General features: G+C 47.9%; 1 protein-coding gene and 1 long non-coding RNA gene across 2 annotated transcripts in view; one reads left to right on the forward strand and one right to left on the reverse strand.

Annotated features, from left to right (window-relative positions):
• Nucleotides 1–10,278, reverse strand: part of KLHL29 (kelch like family member 29) — a 311,704-nt gene extending 301,426 nt beyond the window's left edge. Inside the window, exon 1 of the mRNA XM_033838957.2 lies at nt 9,693–10,278. The gene's annotated coding sequence lies outside the window, so the exon portion shown is untranslated. The remainder of the gene's footprint in view (nt 1–9,692) is intronic.
• A 209-nt stretch (nt 10,279–10,487) lies between these two features.
• The window catches only part of LOC109551210 (uncharacterized), a 277,287-nt gene continuing 267,682 nt past the window's right edge, over nt 10,488–20,092 (forward strand). The window contains exon 1 of the long non-coding RNA XR_012325791.1: nt 10,488–10,765. This is a non-coding gene — a long non-coding RNA (uncharacterized lncRNA). The remainder of the gene's footprint in view (nt 10,766–20,092) is intronic.

Raw genomic sequence — 20,092 nt, forward strand, 5'->3', positions numbered from 1 at the left:
TTTCAGCAAGAAAAAGGTTCCTTTCACAGTTTGAATATTATTCAAGTTTCGATGATTAAAGCTGGTTGGAACAGCATGAAACGAATAGATTACAGCACTCCACTTACAGCAGGCTCTTCGCTAGCAAGATCAGCCCCACTTGCTGCACGCGGCCTCCGGGTCTCACTAATCCGGCTTCCGAATGCGGCACTGACACTTCCCAAATTCGGTGGCCCTGGCTTTTGGTTTGGAAAGCCAGAATCAGAGTATGGTCATCTTATAGTTCTTCAGATCAAGCAAACAGGCTAGTTCAATGGCAAAATAGCCTACCCCGAACAAATAAGCTGATTCAACGGCAGAAATAACCTATGCATGGCTCAAGAAGTCAAAACAGTGCAGAATTGCAACAAAATGGCCTCATACGAATGTGGGTATGAGGTTCCTGAGCTAAGACCCTGAAGCTCTCACTCAGCATCAGGGAAACGACTGGGGATGCACATGAACACAGAGCAGACACCCCTCTTCACAGCCCACCAAACATGGCCATCATTTTCTGGACAGAACAGATCAGGCAGCTCCCCCCGCTACAGTGAGCACTGACGAACTGGCCAAAATTCAGTCTGCTTGCTGTCCCAAAGGTGGCAAGGTTGGCCTCACTGATGCGGGATTCTAGATCAGAGCTTTAGAAAATCACTGCACGTGCTTTGGCAAGACAACTGCATCTAGGCTCCCACGCTGCCCTCTACCCCTGTCTGTGGTGAAAGACCAGGTTTGGGGGTTTTATTTGTACCTCCAATCTGTTAAGAACCAAAATGTGGTCTTAGCATGCACGACTAGACCACAGCTCACACCACATACTGCTCTCTCGGCAACGCACACGGGAGTGTGACGTGGCCCCAGACTGGTCCACACCTTCAATGAGAGAAGCCCAAGGATCACGCTCTTGGCTGTCAAGGCAGTGGCAAATGCAACAGAAGTTTCTAGATGCTTACTCCCATTTTACCTTGTCTCAGACTGGTAACTGATTTGAGGTCTGGCAGCATGAGGACCAGGGCTAGAGTGGCATCATTTTCTACTGGCCTGGACAGCCTGGCCAGCAGCAGCAGTGCCCAACCTAGGTGCCCGGGTGGAACTGCGTGGATGCCCATGGTAGCATTCAGGATCAGGTTCTTCCCCTGTGGTCTGTCTTTCAGAACTTCACAGGAAACTGCTGGACTAGATCCTCATTGATCTTCTTCTGCCTGCTCTCCACATGCCATGGGCTTCTGAGTTGGCTGGGAGCTCATGGTCGGGGCCACATCTCAGGGCATCTGAACAGTGAGTACCCAACATGTGTAAAGTCCAAGGCCAAAAGACAAAGCTGGTGCCTGCCTTCAAGGAGGTCATGATTCCCAAAATGAATCCAGAAATAACCACTTGTTCACATGATTTGGAGCAGAAACCAACCCACCCATACACATAGACAGCAGTTATGATATGCCTGGTGTTGTTCTAAGCGCTGTAAACAGGAAGCCATTTAATCCTCGAATATTTGATTCTCATCCATGTAAGTCAGGGCACCCTAAGAAGCCTTCTGACCACAAGGATAGTCAGTTAGACCTAAGCCTTCAAGCTAAACTCAGAATCGAACTTTTGTTCAGTTTATAAACGACGATGGCAGTGAGTTTAAGTGTGAAGGAATTTGAAATCATGTTGACGGGTCTCACTTTCAGGTTTATTTCAAGCCTTAAAATAAAATTAGCTGGACCTCAACTTATTATGTCAACTGTGGTAATCAGTGAGCAATGTGGCTAAGTGTGTATATATTGTTATTTAAATAAGCAGTTTATATTCTGTATGAAAGAGAATACTGGCTCTCTCCCTTCTTTAGAGGTGGGCAGTCGTCTGGAGGCCAGGCCTGTGCATTCCTTTAACCCATCCAGCCACCTGTGTTTGTTGATCTGACCTCAGGCAAATGCTCTGTCTCTCTAGAACTCATCTGCAAAACGGGAATAATGCCACCCACGTCACAAGGTGAGCAACAAAAGAGATGCTGCATGAAAGGAACCGTTCTCTCCACTGTACCTGCTCAGTAAACAGTTACTGAGTCTATACTCGTTCAGAAGCTCCAGGAGACGAATATATCATTAAAGTTCCTTAGGAGGCTAAGCTCAGCTGCAGTTTTGATCCGAAAGCAAATGCTTAAAGCTGGAAATTTGAAACAAGAAGATAAAAGAGAAAGGTAAGTTTTTGGTTTGTTTTTTTAAATGCACGTTTCACCTTTCCCCACTACTTCTCAGTGTCGCTAAATATCCAAAAGGAAAACAGGGACGATCTGGCAGCTGTTAGGTCTCTAATTTGGCCTAAGCTTTTGCTTTTCACAAGACAGAGAGTCCTCTTGTCTGTTCGTGCTTCATCGTCCCCACCACTGACCCTGCTTCTAAGAGCTTTGCAGGGAGGCCTGAAGGAACAGAAAGCCTCCTCCTGCCTGATTTTACCTTGAGGGGAGAGACAAGCCCAGGAGTAAGGAAGCGGGAGGTGGTGGGGCGGAACCTCACCCTCACCCAGCATCATTTCCTGTGGGATCACTCAGTTACAAGTTCAATCAAAGGCACTGTAGCCATGCCTTTCTCCCAGTGAATCTCAAACTGGAGAAGTCATTCCTTGCCTGAGTGAGGGCTAGAAGAGTTAAAACAGGGAGCAAACACATCTTTGTGTGTCTGCCCCAGGTTCTGTTCGCATCCTCTCATCCATCTCCAGAAGCAACCAACCAATTCGCCCCCACGCCTGCACCAAAGAATTCAAATAGGACAGAACTTGGAAAATACAGTGTTATTGCCCTTTCATAGTGGTCTCTATGATTGCAAGGTGTGTTATTTTCCATTAAAACAATGCTTTTATGAAATGCCACAAATTAAAAAATCTAAGTGGGGACAACACCTCACGAGTAAGTGTAATATGAAGGACGGACTAGGACGGACTTTGCGTCGACTCTCACAAGTGCCAAATAGATTCGAGTTATCACTGGAATGAAGAAGCTCCAAGAAAATTAGTCTTCAAGTCTCAAGTCATAAATCCTAAAAGATTCCATTTAGATTAGTTAGAATTCATCAACAAGCATATTTAATAGATGTATGCCCAAATATAGCATCTAAAATTCCACACAATGAAAAACCACGAAGATACAGCTACACAGCTAACTGAGTGAAAAGGAACTCCAAAAAGTAGCCTTTGATGTCTATTACCTGACACCTTCTCTGGGCATAAATTTATCCAGGCAAATAGTTTTACTATCAAGTTTTGTGCCAGGCACTGTGTTAGGCACGGGGATTGAAAAGTGAACACACCCAGATCAGTCTTCAGCGGTCCTGGATGTATCCTTAATCCTCTCTACATTGTTTCTACTCCTTACTTCGATATTTAGTTATTACACTGGCTCAACGTGGAAACAGCTGCCATTCAAACATCTGAAAGTTTTTCTCCTTAGCGTTCCAGGAGACAGAGGAAATGGAAGCAGGTAAGCAAATCCCAAAGTACTGTGAATGTTGGACCTGGTCAATATTCTTATTAAAGTTCACGTTCCCTCTAGTAGAATTATTTTACTTAAAATGTTAATTAGCACAGACAGCACGGTACCTGGTGCATAGCGGACAGCGTGTAGTGGTGCAAATGCATCGAGACCCAGTCTGGAGTCTCACACCCGCCCCACCATACACACACCGGAAAGACAAGACAGACTGGTAGTTGACGGATGTGGGTTCAAACCCAGAGGTACAATTCATGGCCTTGGGCCAGTTGATTATGTTTCTGAGCCTCATCTTCATTTGCAAAATGTGGATAATCCCTACCTCTCAGCGTTGATATGAGGATTAGAGGTAATGTATGTAAAGCACTAAAATATAGTGGTCAGCCATAACTGGAAGCTATTATTATTATATTATTGGGGCTTGATACAGGTTTGGTGATTGAATAATAGATCAGCGGACCTCTAAAATCCACATCAACTCTAAAATTATGATACTAACAATGGAATTAAAAGTTCATATACCAAATCACTCAAGGATATTTTTAACTTTTGTAATTGTGATGCAAATCTCGTTTCAGAATAAGTCCTGCTAATGAGACTCACAGAATACAATGTATTTATATACACCCTGGCATATTACGAAAACCTGTATGATCAAATTTAACAGGATAGGTGTCTATGGTTTCTGAGATCTCCAGGGGTTGCTGCTGCCTTTTCTATCACAACGACTTGACCGAAGTTCTCCTTTCTAGAGCACTTCTCTAGGCCAGACAGACACTGTGATGCAGGTTTTACCGGAGTTATCTTGACCACGATTATTCCTTCCATTTTCATAAAAGAAAATGGAGGCATACTGAGATTAAGGATCTTTCCAAGGTCACACAGCTAGTAGGCACCAGGCACTGGACTATGACACTAAACCCATGACTTTACCCACTGTGCCATATCGCTGCAACTCAGGCAAGCCCTAAACGCAAAACATAAGTGATTGGAGAGACTTGTGAGGAAATGTACCCACAGAAAAGGAAGAACAAATGTCAGTCACATCTACTGCATTCTTTCCCTGACTGTATTCTGTTGACTACATTTTCACCATGTCTCTTAAACAGAGGATCAGTGTAACATATCCATGTAAAAAATGGGAGAATCCAGCAATCCCTCTTCTGGGTATATATGGAAAAGAATGGGAAGCTGGATCTTGAAGAGATATCTGCACACCCATGTTCATAGACATGTACTGTAAGATTTCCCCTTACATGAGATATCTAAAGTAGTCAAATGTATAGAAACAGAAAGTAGAATGGTGGTTGCCAGGGAATGGGGAAGGGGGAAATGGGCAGCTGCTGCTTAATCGGCATAGAGTTTCAGTTTTGCATGATGAGAAAGTTCTGGACATCCACTGCACATCAATATAAATATCAGCACTCCTGAACTGTACACTTAAAAATGGTAAAGATGATACATTTTATGTTACGTGTTTCTTTTTACCACAATTAAAAAAAATAAAGTGGCAGAATACATATCTGTATATATGTGTGTATATAGACATAGTTTATGTATAATGTATTTGTATATATGTATGTGTATGTATATACATAACACACGCATATATCCTTAAAAGAGTCAATGATTTAAAAATTTCAAAACTCTAGAAAATAATTACAAAAAATTGACACCTGTGGGGCCAATGACAGCCATCAAATGTTTCGGGAGCTGATCTCTTGGCCCAAACCAGATCACTTTCACAATGCTCAACCATCCCTGTTCTAGTTTCTGAATCATCACCACCTGCTGCAGAGTCAAGAGTCCGAATCATGTGAATTTCATGCAGCTATCCTCTCTCATGAGAAATGAGAAATCTTCCCTTTCCCTCCCTAAAGGTGGAGATCCCCCAAGACAATAAAGTTTATTTCACAAATAATTGTGTTGCTATTTTCAATGATCAACCTACCTCATCTTTTTTTTTTGCAGCTTCAATTTCCCTGTTTTCAAGTGATTTCATTAAAGAAAGCAGAGACTACCTTTCTGACCTAGGACTTCAGGAAGGTAAGCGGGTAGCTGTTGTAGGAAGAACCAGAGTTTGCTTTCAGAGTGATCTTGATCTCAGCAGGCAGGTAAAAAATTCTGACACACTTTTCCTTCTTAACCAAAATTATTCAGACTATTTTTTTTTAGCATGTTAGGAGATGAATCCCGATTTCCTGAGTAATAACAAACGACCATCTTCTGCATAAACTACATTCTTCCAGTTTCTAAACATTTGGGTTTACATGTGATTTATCTGTCTGCAAAGAGATTTCTTTTCTTTCTTTCATTTTTTTGCCACGCTGCTTGTGGGACCTTAATTCCCCCACCAGGGATTGAACCCCGGGCCCTGGCAGTGAGAACACTGAGTCCTAACCACTGGCCCACCAGGGAATTCCCTGCAAAGAGATCTCTTATTCTCCAGTCATCCTACATGGTTTCTGCTTTGGTTTAGCCTCACCCACCACAACCAAAGGCTGGACTTCTTATTCATGGTGTTTATTCCTCCCCCTATCCCCAAGTAAGCACTTAGCTGACCGATTACAGAATCACAAGATTGGTTATAATTCCGTTTCTCCATCTGACTTTGAACTTAAGTGCTCCAATTATTTTGCCTGATCCTAATAAGTCAGTAGCGTGCTAATGCTTGCCTTGATATTTCTAAAATATACAGGGTGTGATTAGCATAGGACTGCATCATTAGAAAGCAAAGTTGAAAGCGGGTGAGCAAAATCATCACTCGCATTTAAGCAAAGCTTCCTGTTCAGTGAACTTAACAATGTTACAATGATCCTAGAGACACTATATGCTGTGACTAAACGTATATCGTATTCAGAAAAAGCCTCAGATGCTCCAGAACCTTCTGTCTTTGGCTACTACTGGATGAGAAAAGATCCTAGGAGGACAGGCTTGTTCCAGCACACAAAGTCCAGAAGTCTGTTTAAGCCAGATACAGCTGAAGACATAAAGAATCCTTGAACCATAACAGGGTAGGAGGGGAAAAAAGGAAGGAAGGAAGGAAGGAAGGAAGGAAAGAAGGAAAGAAGGAAGGAGGGAAGGAAAGAAGGGAGAGAGGGAAACCTTTAGTCAATTCTGCTGGGTTGGATTGACATCTCCAGGCCATAAAGTGAGAAAGCTTTAGGGTAAGCCTGCTGGAAGAAAAAAGAAAAACAAACAAAAAAACCCCATGCACACACACATATCAAATGAGATGCTAAAAAACTACATTAGCATCAGTGGTGTTATTTGAGTCGATTAAAAAAATTTAACCCTTTTATATCTGTGTGCAACCAGGAATAGTGTAAACTTTTGGGAACTAGCAGATAGAGAGAAAAAAAAAAGAAAATGCTTTAAACTGGGAATGATTTGCAGTCAAATCAATTGATAAATGAAAGAAAAAAAGATGGTACAACGGAAATTGATGCCAAAGATTTATAAGGTTGACTAAGTAAACAAAAATGGAATGGATCACCATGGAAATGCATGAATATTGAAATAGGCAAGATCTGAATACACTAATGATATGCCTCACTGAGATTGACAGGTGTTGATAACAACTGTGACAATCCACACCAACATCCACACTTCGAACATGTTTATTCCTAGAAAACACGGGCTGGATCTAAAGGTTCCTTTTCTTTTACAAAATAAATTTTCTATTCTTCAAGGGACTAACTCAATTCTCATCTACTTGAAAAACAAAAAAGGTTTTATCATTTGCTTTTTGGATATGAGGAGCTGCAGTTAGCAGAAGTCATTCTCTTGGGCTCTACTAGTCTTTGTTCCACTAAACCTCTCACAAAACTGAATTCTCAGTCTTGTTTATCTCCCGCATTGAGTACTTGAAGTATGACCACCACTCATTAGAAGCATAATTAAAAAGACACAACCTAGATTCCTCACTTCCTTCACATACACATGAAAACCAGTAACCCTTAATCTATTTGTTACCATGGCTACCATAGGATATTTTATTTCAGTACAACTCTAGGTATTTCGTTTGGATTGTTGCTTGCAAATGAAAGTTGAAGACCTATAAATTTCTGTTAACTGCTAGAAATGGAGAGACTGAACGGAAGAAAATGTTTTTTCTTAATCACGGACAAATACGGTTTATAAGATGTTTGTGCAGAAAAGTTATTAAAATTGGTTAAATACATCAGCCCATAAACCAATTTAAATGCCATTAAATTCATATAGAGTTTAAGGGCACATATGCCAGTAATTCCCTGATTTATAGCAGGATGATAAATCAAGTGCACTCAGAACAATGTACCGGACGGAGACTGCATTCACCAGTGGCACACAGCTCCATACTAGTATAAATGCCTAGAATATGTGACTACTCAAATACATGCATGCCAACCAGCCTTTAAAGTATTCACCTGTGAATTATCCGACGTTTTGGCCAAGAGTCGGGATGAACAATCAGTAAAGTTGTTCATCATGCCCTCCCCCCCCAAAAGTGAAAAAGTAGCTGTGCACTCTCCATTGTAATTTTCAAAAAAATCACGAATGAGGTGGGCTAATTAAATCTGCTGTCATTCATCCTAAACCGAAATAATTCCTTAAATCTGCCCTCCCAGGGCTGAGTTGGAGATAAGACCGCATGGCAAGAAAAGGTACTCTGTAGTGAGTAGACAGATGACTTTAAAGCGACTGAAATTAGGGTAAATACAGCTGTAACCAGGACAGATCTGTCACTGCAAGAGGAGTCCGAATCCCAGCATAGCTCGGCTAGTGAGAGGCTGGAGCCTGCAGCAGTGGAGCCTGACTTTCCCTGAGCTGACGAAGTGGAAGTTTCGCGGGCAGCAGCAGATCGGCGTCCTCAGCGGTCCCGTCCCTCCAGCGCCGAGGTCTCGTCTAATGCTGCATAAATACCTGCGCCCACGATTCGCCCCGGGCGCGCCGCGGCGCAAGCACCGTAGAGAGAGAGGAGAGCGTTTGCAGAGAGGCAGGGATGGCAAAGGCGGCGGCTCCCTAGGGACCCCCGGGGGGACCCACCAACTGACCGTGTCTACCATTGGGTTCCAGAGCTCAGGAACGACAACTGGCTTCTCAGCTAGCGGACCCAGGCATCCGAGACTCGCGCTTTGGCCCCATCACCGTTGGCTGCAGGCAGCCAGCGCGTCTCCGCCTTCCCCAGCCAACGCAGACCCGACCTGCCCGGGAGCTGCCTCGGACCTATCCGGGCTCTCGACTCTGCTCTCCCGACCCCGGGCGAGCTCTCCCCTCCCTCGGGGCCCAGAGCCCGCACTGTCCAGCGTCCGCAACCGCGCCGCGACCGCATATAACCCTCGCGCTCTCGGCTCGCTCCAGGCCACAGAGACCCGGACATGAGCCCTCTGCCACCTGGCACCTCCCGCGGCAGTCTGGGCGCGCGTCCACACTCCCACATTACACATCTCCCCGTCCACACTATCCCGCACATAAACAAGCCCTCCCCACCCAACACACATCCTAGCCGCTTCACCAGCCCCGTACGCTCTCCTTTCCGCGCCCCCCCCAAAGACGCTGGCACCCACAAGGCGTTAAGGGAAGGCGGGTCACAACAAGGTCTGTATGGGCTTCCTCCCTGTGGTTTTCTCGCTCCTCTACCTCGAAAGTTACTTGGGATTGAGTGAAGAGACCAGGTCCCCAAATGCGGGTCTGAGGACGGGAGGGATCAGAAACCCCAACCTGGCTTTCCGCTGCACAGAGGCGCGCACCTCCCCAAAGGCCAGACGCGTGGCCGCCCCCAGCGTCCAGCTCTCCGGTGCCTCTTCCTGGCCCCCAGCCCGGCTCGGGCCCTGGGCCGCTCAGGGGAGGTGGCTTGGAGAGGGACGCATGCTGTCGGGCCCAGCCGAAGAGCTGCCTCGGCTGGGGGGCGGGGGGGTCACACTCGCTTCCAGCGCCCCCTACCACAGCGACATTGGCCTCGGCCAGCCCCTGTGCATACACACCCGGGGGCAGGAAGTTTCCCCCCCCTCCGCCTTTTTTCCCCCCTGGAGCAGCGCAGGCGCAAGGGCTCCTGCAGCCTTGCGAGTCCAGACGCGGGAGGCTCCTGCCGCCGCTGCCGCCGCGGGAGCCGAGCCCAGCGTTCCGGGTCCTCGGGCCCCGCTCCCAAGCCCGGCCCGGCCCCACGCAGCCTCCAGGACCCTGGGTCCCCGGCGCCGCATCCTTGTTGCCCTAGCCTGGCTCTTACCTCCAGCCGCGCGGCTCTGGCCCCGGTCCGACGCGCAGAGAGCCTGGGGTCGCGAGTGGGCGCAGGAGGGCTGATGGATAGGGGACGGCGCCTGCGGGTAGCTGTAGCTGGGGCCGCTCGGGTCCTGGCCGGGAGAAACGGATCCAGGTCCACCTCCTCGCGTTCCTGCTCTCCGCCTTCTCCCCCTTTTCCTTCTTCTCCTCCTCCGCCGCCGCCTCCCGGCAGCCCAGTAAGGATGCCCGAGAGAGGGAAGTCAGTCCTTCTTCCTGTCAGCCTGTGCGGCTACGCGCGGCGCGGCGCGGCTCTCACCGAGGCGGCGGCGGCGGCGGCGGCTCCGGCAGCATCGCCCCCCCACTCTCCCCGCAGCCGCGGCGGCCGCGGGGCTAGGGTTGGCTCCGGGCTCCGGGCTCCGGGCTCAGGGCTCGGGCTTTGGGCGGGGGCTGCACTCAGGCGCGGCGGCCGCCGGGACTGCGGGCGGGCCCTGCGGAGCCGGGGCCGGGGCTGGAGCTGCAGCTAGATCCGCGGCGGCGGGGACGGCGGCTGCGCGGGGGCTGGCGCGGCCGCGGCACGGGGACCATGCTCCCTTCTGGCTCGCTCCGCTCCGGGTACCGTCTGCTTTAGCTGCGAGGGAGGCGGGCTGCGGCGTGCAGCCAGGGGCGGGCGGAGCCAATCACGGGCGCCCGAGTGGGCGGGGGCGGAGGGTGGGGGAGGCGGGGCGCCCCCGGCCGGGCGCCGAGTGCTGCTCCCGGGGCCCGAGGGATACCCAGCAGCCGCGCGCCGGGCCCGGGAGGAGTGCTCGCGGGTGTGTCCGTCCGTCCGTCCGTCCGCCGCCCCCGCCCCCCTGCGGTGGCTCCCGGCTCGGCCCGCTCGGCGGCCGCGCCCGGCAGATGCACGGCGCGTGGCACCGGCTCCTGGGCCCCAGCCTCCCGGCCCCGCCCGCCCAGGGTTGGCTGACGGGACCGAGGCGAGCTCGCCGTCCTCTCTCAACACCTGAGGAAACTGGCGGAAAAGTTTGAGAACGAAAAGTCCAATCGTCTTTCAGCTTCCGCCCTCCCTATGACACTCCAGCCACGGTAAGGAGCAGGAATTGTCCAAATCTCTGAAGAACCACGGCTAGCCCTGTAAATCCTGGCCACCGACCCTCGACTCTCCTCGGTGTACACGGACTTTCCTGTCTACACTGACCCTCTTGAATCCACAGGACCTCTCTGTTTAGACAGCCCCTACTCAGGCCACCCCAGCCTTCCATGTCTACACTGACTCCCACCCTGTCTACACTGACTTTCTTAGTTCCACCACTTCCCCGTCTCCACACGCTGTCTACACAGACCCTAACTTCAACCTTGATGGGAAAGGTTTGGCCGGAAGCCCGTGGCAGCCCCAGTGCGGGCTTTCCATTGTGCCAGAACATTTCATTTCAGCACTAGTCTTCCCTTCTTTGGTAGATCTAGATCTGGCTTTTATTCCCTGCCCTCTCCCTCCTCCCCTACCTCCTCCTCATTTGGTTTTGAATTTCAGAGGAAATATATCTTTTTCCCCCATCCCCCATCTCTGGGCTTCAACAACCCTCCCCCCCATGCCCGCCCCGCCCCCCCCCCCCCCCCCCCGCCTCCCCGGCGAAGCCGCTGAGGCCCGAGGCCTGGGTAGAAACTGGGGAGGTGGGTGTGGAAAGGTAGGGAGCTGCTTGCTATTTGGCTTGAACTGGGCGGAGCCAGCCCGGGGCGGGCTCTGCCAGGCCCCGCCCCCCATCTGCCAGGGCATGGGGAGGGTTCGTTGGTAAATCTCTTTCAGCTTATTCCTGTGATATCTGAATCCAGGCCTCTTCTCTCCTTGGCTGTAAACTCGGTGCAAGGATTGTGCCTTCTTTAATATCTTGTGGGAAGTAGAGTACAGTGTGGTGGCTGATAAATAATAAATACTAATCATCTACTGAGAGTAGCAGGAGGACCATCAGTGAAAGGGAATGAGAACACCAGGGAAAGGACCCATTGGTATTAGAGTAACTGCATTTTCTGAAAAAAGAAAAAAAATCGAATGAAGTTTTGGTGTGTGAAGCCTGGCGGTGGGGAGAGGACAGAGTAAAGCACTGCAGCGAGGAATCCCCCCTTGATGGGGGGGTCAGCCAGGAGAAGTGGTGTGTCTTTAAGCCAGGGTGATCGAGGGTGCCTTGAAGGGGGAACAGGTGGGAGTGGGGGCACAAAAGCTCCTCCAACAACCTGAAGAGGAACGCGAGATGTGGTTTGAATGCCACGGTCTGAACGTGGTATATGAAAAGTGATTGAAGGGTAATGTAGATGGGAGAAAGGAGAAAGAAGGATTACTTGGGGTTTTAAAAAAGGACGCAGGTAACACTTCAAGCACTGAATGCAAAGAGAACAAAGGCGCAGGTGAGTCAATGTTCATTAATGTTGTAGGAAGCTGCCCTCTGAAATGATCTGCATGGACCCACCAGCTGTGAGCTTGTGGGATCCACCAGGCTACATCCTGGAGCCGTGGCACGTAGGACAGGTGTAGACATTATGGAAATGTGGCTAAGGTTTGCAGGGTTAAGGGATAGGTTAAAATCTGGCAATCTGAGGCACTCATAATGTCTGATGTGATTTTGAATGATCCTCAAATGAAAGCAGGAAATACGCACTCCAGGAATCCTTCCTCAGCTGCATCTCTAGGTGAAGGTGTAAGGATTCTCCCAGTTTCCCTGCTGGCATTATCAGAGAAGAGAGACTGTGCTGAATCTGCATCCAGCCGGGTGATGCCAGGGGTGCTGGTTCTAGAGTGCTGCAACGCTTTCAGGGTTGGATCTTGATAACGGCTCACCGGGGCGGGGGGGGGGGGGGTGCCAGCCTGTCAGGAGAATGAGAAAAGCTGTGTGAAGTAGAATCACAGTGGGCTAGTCTACCCCCTCCTCACCCCACCCTTCTTTCATCCCCAGAGCCTGAATGCAAATAAGGATTTCCAGAGTCTGAAGCTGAGATCTTCCTCTGCAGTGGGGCTCTGCCTAGCTAGGAACTGTTGGGTTTGGACTTAGGAAGAGTCGGCTCTGGTCTAGACATGAGCTCCATTTCACCTGAAGTGCTGTTGTTCATGTCATCTGCCCCTGTTCCCCCAGGCTCTTGGTGACATACAGTGGATCTGCTCTGTGTTGTGTAAGAGATCTCTCTGTGTAGACCTTGCCCGTAGCTGGGATCTGTCCTGGGTTTTTCACTGCCCTGCTTTGTGGTAGTTGGGATAAGCCCCATGGTTAGCATGGATCTCTCTCTGTGGTAAATGTGGTTTGTTCCGTGTTACACGTGAGAGCTGCTTCAGCCCTGGTCAAAGATTTCTCCATGAAGCACGGGATCAAGCTCTGTAGAGTGAGGTTCAAAACCCAGCCCTCCCTGTCCTGACGAAGATGCCCCAAGCTGGACTCTGAGATCAGGACTCATGTGTCTGCTCCAAGCAGATGGGTTGGGAAGGAGTGGACTTGTGAGGCCCAGGGAGGTAGACTGGAATGCTGCAGAACATGCATTCCCCACTCAGAGCATAGACCATTATTTGCGCAGTCCATCAGACAAGGACTTTGTTCTGGAAAGGCTACCGCCGTCACCTGGAGAGGCACCAGAGGAAGCCCCAGCATTACTGTCTGGGAGTGCCCACTGTGGCTGAGACGGACTTCCCTCCCTGTTTGTATTTATAAATAGTAATCACAACAAAACGATCATTTACTCAGTGGCTGCAATGTGCCAACCATTGTACCAGGTATTCTACCCACAATACCTGGTCAATGGTCATAGCAACCTGTGGAGTTAGTGTTAGCAGCCCCAAGGGCTGAGTCATAGAGAGGGTAGGTGACCTCCTGAAATCACACAGCCAGTAAATGGCAGAGCTGGTATTTGAGTCTGGTCGCCTGGTTCCAAAGCCTTTGTTCTTTTCACCATCCTCAACACACAAATGCAGTTTCTTTTGTCATTAACCCAGTGCTTTTCCCTTGGAGAAGACACAGTGGATGCTGATTTTGCCTCTATCAGCAGCCAGTCCTGGAGTCAGGACTGGGATCAGTCTTAGGACACAGAGGGCTGATGTAGAAGAGGGAAAAGCATCTCTTTGTTTACTGAATGCACAGGTCACTTGGAAGAGTGGACGCCTCATCAGAAACCCTCAGGTCTGAGAGGACATCTGTTTCCAGGAGCGAAGTGGGTATAAATAGAGCAGGAGCCAGCCTCTCTGCTGGTCTGGTTTTGTGTTTGCTGTTTTGTTTTTCTAACATTCTGCTCCACTAAAACCACCCCCATTTGGCATCAAAAGCATGAATAAACCCTACATAAGTCACTGTCCCTCCAGTGGCTAATCAATCCATAAAAATCTATTTAGCACCTACTGTGTGTCCTGCATTTCAACCCCATGGTGTTGATTAAAGCAGGAAGTAAGAAGTCACAGCTGCTGTATTTTCACTGTGGCCACCCTGCTCTGTGGATGCGTGGAAAAGGCACATGCTAATCATGCAATCAGCCATTTGCAGAGGACCTCCCGCACGCTCAGCCTTGTGCTGGGTGCTCTCAGGAGTATAGGGAAGGTACAAGGTGCGCTTCTCACTCTGCTCATTTTTACCCTGCCTGTGCCCCAGAAGGGGCTGAGGCATCCAAATACAATACAGGATTTTCCCCCTCCCCCTTATCTGTGGTTTCAGTTACTTGTGGTCAACCCCGGTTTGAAAATATTAAATGGAAAATTCTAGAAAGAAACAATTCATAGGTTTTCAATTGCATGCCATTCTGAGTAGTGTGATGAAATCTCATGCCATGCTGCCCGCGATGTGAATCATCCCTTTGTCCAGCGTATCCACGCTGTGTACGCTACCTGCCCATTGGTATAGGATAAAAGTCAGTGCTTATAGGGTTTGGTACTGTCTGCGGTTTCATGCATCCACCGGGGCTCTTGGGACGGATTCCCTGCAGATAAGGTGGGACTACTGTACTTGGTTCTTGTTCTTGACAGAGGCTAAGGTAACAACAGTTGTTATCAAGAAGCATAACTGAGTGCTCAGATGTGGGGAAAAGACTCCAAGTGTTGTGGGATGCAGGGGATGATCTGTAAGAGTGGGGCTGGTCAGGATGGGTGGGTGGGTGTCAGACTGGACCTGAGGAATGAGGAGGTTTTTCCTGGGGGGCAGAGGGAACCCAGAGCCGCCAGAGTGGAAGGCAGGGGCCAGGAGGGTAGAGGAGTAGGATTCCTGGACTGGGGGACCCATCCCAGTGTGAGAGTTTCTGAAACACTGCTTGCTGGTAATAGTCATTTCCTTTGGGTGAAAATGAAAATGTGTTTTCCTTCTTTGCCCAAATCAGTGAACTATTAGATTCTAAGATTCAGAGTGAAACTGGTGGTGTCTTTTTTGGCATTTTCAATGGTGGGAATGCAGCAGCTTTTTTTAGTACCAGTTGTTTGCAGGTGGCAGGAGTGCTAATTAGACAGAGCCACTAGCAAATTTCCTGGATGGTTCTGACTCCCAAACCGACAGCAAACCAGCTCGGGGGATTTACGAGAGCAGCTTCTACTCTCCCCATTGATAAAGTGATTCTTCAAACACTTTGGTCAAAGGAATGGGTTTCATAGTTGCTCAATACATATTTATTGGGTGTTGAATTGTTCACAGTGACCAAAATTCCACTTTACTTTTTCGACGTTTAAGAAGGGCCTAATATTTCTCTATTAGAGATTGTAAAAAGAAGACCCAAATGATTGGGAGGATAGTTGAAAGGAACATTTTATTTGAGTGTTAGAGGAGTCTTTCGATAACTGAAACAGGTTTTCACTAAAGGGAAAACGCAGGAGACTTCTGAGAGAAGATTGAATCCTCATAGTTCTTTGCATGCATATTTTTTAAGCTGTTTTTAAGAGTAAAGAGGTTCCAGCCTGCTTGTTCCCTGTTTGACTCCAGAATCCACTGGTGCCAATGTCTTTTATCTCCCCGGGAGATTTCAGTAGAACTTGGGGCCAGGACCATGTCATTAGTGTGGTCATTTTGAAGCCCTGGATTGGGCCAGAAGCAGAACAATGCCCATCCAGGGCAGGTGCTCTGCTCTGTCTCTAGGACAGAGACCCTTGTGCTCTCTGCTCTCTGTCTGGACTCAGGCTGCCCGAGAGAGTGTCACAGTCCCCACAGGCTGTTGGGGGGAACACAGCGGGAGGCAGAGAGACCACCACGCAGAGCCTTTGGCCACAAATCTCATCTTAATCAGCTGTTTCATGAACACGGCCAAGTCCAGGACACTGTCTCAGGAGTTATTGTTTATTTCCGTATCCCCAAAGCTAGAGGCTGCCTGTCATGTTCATAAGCAAAAGGCAGCCCATCCTCCAGGGAACAAGTTCACTATTCTCCCCAAAGATGGGGGTGTTGGGAGTCAAGCTGCAGGCACTCTTGGAGTGTGAGCTAAATCTCGGTTTGCAGGGTGAAGTATCTAATGGTTTCAGCAATTTGGGGTCTTTTGGAATACGTGTCCCCGTATTTTATCTTCATGTTTACCCCTACTCGAATTTGTGAAGCTGCGTACATTTTATGTGCAGTGTGTCTGGAAGGAGGAATTTGTGAGGTCATGCCCGATGGAAACATGATTGTCAACACATTGGCCCCGGAGGCTCTGTCCCTGAGAAATCAGAGGTGACAAGGAAGAGAAAAGCAATAGGGCCTGAACTCAGGGTACTCTCTGAATATTTACTAAGCGTCGTAAAAATAGCCCAAGTCAGGGCTTCCCTGGTGGCGCAGTGGTTGTGAGTCTGCCTGCCGGTGCAGGGGACGCGGGTTTGTGCCCCGGTCCGGAGGGATCCCGCGTGCCGCGGAGCGGCTGGGCCCGTGGGCCGTGGCCGCCGGGCCTGTGTGTCCGGAGCCGGTGCTCCATGGCGGGAGGGGCCCCAGCGGTGAGAGGCCCGCGTATCGCAAAAAAAAAAAAAAAGCCTAAGTCTGTGATAAAAATCACCATCTGGTCCAGGTGCATCTTGATATAAGAAAATATGATATATGAAAATTCAAAATGATAAAACAGAAGGATTTGCTAGTTTACATTACAAAAGGATGCATGAGCTGCCCGTAAGTGAAGCTTTCCCCTTTGATATTTAATGTGTGGCGGATTTAGTAGACATTCCGTTCATATACAACTGGTCAGAAACACATTAATTTATTTTTATTTATTTAAGGCTTGTGACCTACCTACTTTCAAGACGTCTTGAGCAATTTACAGGTTAAAACATGGGGCAAAAGGAGACATTTGGGAATGAAATAGAACAGATAGAACCCAAAGGGAGGACCGTGGGGTCAGAGGCATTAGGCACACAAGATGAATGGGTTCTACAATTAGGATCTCTAAGGGGAAAAGGGGCAAATGCACCAGGTTACCTGATTGTATAAAGAAAGGCACATTTGTATCAGGTCATAAAAGATGTCTTGAATAGAAAGTGTTTTAAAAAATCAGAGACCTGCTGTAAATGGAAGAATGTAGTATTATTGAGGTAAAAGTTTTCTCCTTTAGACTTTGGAGACAAATGCTAATCGTGGAAAAGTGTAACACTACAGATCTTTGTGGTAACTTTTTTTTTTACTACTTCTAAACCTTTGAAAAATACTTACCGGATGATTTCATTAAAAAAAAAAAACATTTCAATTCTTTATAGGTTTAACTTTTTGCCAATTCAGGAGAAGCGTTGCAAATTGGACATATTTCATTTAGGTGGTTGTGAATTTTCCTAGAAAGCAACAGGTAGGTATCTTCTAGCTTAATGCTAAACCCTTGATAATTTCAGTGTAGCTTCAGGTCAGTTTCAAAATTAGCCAGAGAGTTTTGGCTAATGTAAAATTTCATTAGAAATAACCAGAACTTAGCATTAGAATAGCAGGTTTAGAAAAACCTAGGGCTTGGAAAGAGTCAGAGCAGTATTTGGAATCTGAGATGGTTATATACCGAGCTGCAGATAAATCCTATTAATGAACTTAAGATTTTAAAAGGGTTGCAGATATAAACTCATCATTATAGTCAGGACTGTTTTTCCTGGGAGTCAAGATTGACATGTGGCAGTAGATGTGTATGTATTGTTCAAAAGCAACAGAGATGTTAGTTGGGGTGACAGTATATAAAATAATGATGTACCGATGATGAAAATATCAATAAGAGCTGATATTAGTTTAGTACTATGTGCCAGACACTGTTCTAAGCCTTTGATTTTCTTAAAAATTTTTTTCTTATATTCCTTACAACAAAGGATGTGGGAATTGATGAATCCTGAGTCTAAAAATTTTAATGCAGACACATAGAGAGAGGAGCAGATGTTCTTTCATCAGTAGGGAGTGTGATACAATCCATTGGCTGGAGGGGGGATGTGGCTGGCTCATTCTGGATGCACGTCTCAGAATCAGAATGGAAGTCTGATGTCGTGTTGTGCCTTTTCACTACGTAAGCGTATACCAGGTGCCTCACGCTGGTAAGCTCTGGGCATCCCCAGCCTTTGGTCATACCACTCATGCCACTGAAATCTGACCTAAAGGACACTGGAAGGTAAGATTAGAATAAGAGAGAAGCCCCCAATTGTATTAGTAATTTCCCCAAACCTTAGTAGCTTATGCAACATTTATTATCTCACCCAATGCCTGAGGGTTAGGAATCCAAGAACAGCGTTGCTGGGTGGCTCTGGCTCAGGACTTCCCATGAGGCTGTAGTCAGATGTTAGCTGGGGCTACAATTATCTCAAGATTCCACTGGGACTGGAGGATTTGCTTCCAAGCTCACTTACATGGCTGCGGGCTAGAGGCCTCAGTTCTTTGCCATGTGGGTCTCTCTACAGGGCTGCCTCAAGACATGGTAGCTGGCTTCTCCCCGAGCAGCAAGTGATCTGAGAGAGAGAGGCCAAGACAGAAGCTGTAATGTCTTTTGTAATTTAATCTTGGACAAACAACATAGACCAACAGAGGTTTAACGTGAGAAGGGACACAAAGCTGTGGATACCGGGAGGTGGGCTCATTGGGAGCCATCTTGGAGGCTGACTATTACAACAATTGTCTTAGATTCCATGTGTTCAGGGAGGGGAAGAGTGGGCATGGTAGGAGGTGTTCACTGGGTTTCAGGTTTTCAGGCTTCTGAAGGTCCCCAAGAGATCAGGGGACATTACAAGAGATTCCGAAAGGGAAGATGGCTCAAGAACTCTTGTTGATAGAATTCTTAATGTGTAGTTGCCAGTGCTCTTGAAGAGAAATAGTCAGGTGGGAATGGGTGTTGATGAAACCAGAGTGACCGTGAGAAAGTTCACCTTTGAGTGCAGCTGGAAAAAGGACAGAAGGGTGTCGAGGTACACACACCTAATGAGCTATAATTAATGAAGGCAGCAAAATGGTCAGGATTACAAAACAGCTTTTCTTATTTGACATGAGCAGAAAATCAAGAAAGGATCTGATTGGTGATTGTGGTAAGATGTCTAATACTGCGGGTTTCTGTGGCGCAAACTCTTACTGAGTGCCACTGTGTACCAGGCAGAGTGCCAAGGGCTAAGGATAGAAAGATCATCAAAAAAAGGTCGCTGCCCTCGAGGATCTTCCAGTCTAATGCAAAGACACATATAAACGAGGCCATGATCAATACCATAATGAGATTCAGTACAGGTAGCACTGGGACATTGGGAAGGGCACTGCCAGCGCTACTTGGGAGCAGGCAGGTCGGGGAAGCCTGTACAGAAGAGATTACACTTGAGCTTAGTCCTTAAGGATGAGCAGGATTTCGCCAAATGAACAATAGGAGGAAGGGCAGGGAGAACAAGAATGGCCAAGCACAGGACAGGCAGGGGAAGCTGCTCGTGCTTCATACGATTAGAGCAGGGTGGAGAGTGCAGACAGGGCTTGAAAAGAAAGAGGAGGCCATTTTACATGGGGCCTCGGAGACTCTACACTGGGGCTTAATGGGGCAGTGTTGCTTAAAGTGGGGTCCTACATCAGGATCACATGGGAGGCTGATTCCTAAGCCTAACCCTACATCCACACCAGCAGATAGTTCACCATAACCATGTTGTCTTCTTCCTGAGCTAGACTACATCTCCCAGCATCCTTTGCAGTTGGACTACATCTCCCAGCATCCTTTGCAGTTATACTATATTGCCTAGTCTCCTTTTTAGTTAGGTGCACTCATGTCAATGACATATAAATAGAAGTAATATGTGCCATTGCCAGACCTGATCCATTAAAATCTGCCCTGCGTGCTTTCCATGCTCTTTTCCCTCTCTCCATGTTGATGCAGGCAAACACAGGAATCTTGGAAGCCGCATGTTAAAGACGGCAGGGCAACAAAACCCAGGAAGCTCTGGGTCTCTGAATGATTGTTTGGAGAGGGCCAACCAGTGATCTGGAACACCCATTTTGGGGTTTCAAGAAAACAAGAAATAAAATTCTATTG

Source organism: Tursiops truncatus, chromosome 14, assembly GCF_011762595.2.
Source record: "Tursiops truncatus isolate mTurTru1 chromosome 14, mTurTru1.mat.Y, whole genome shotgun sequence".
Taxonomy (NCBI): domain Eukaryota; kingdom Metazoa; phylum Chordata; class Mammalia; order Artiodactyla; family Delphinidae; genus Tursiops; species Tursiops truncatus.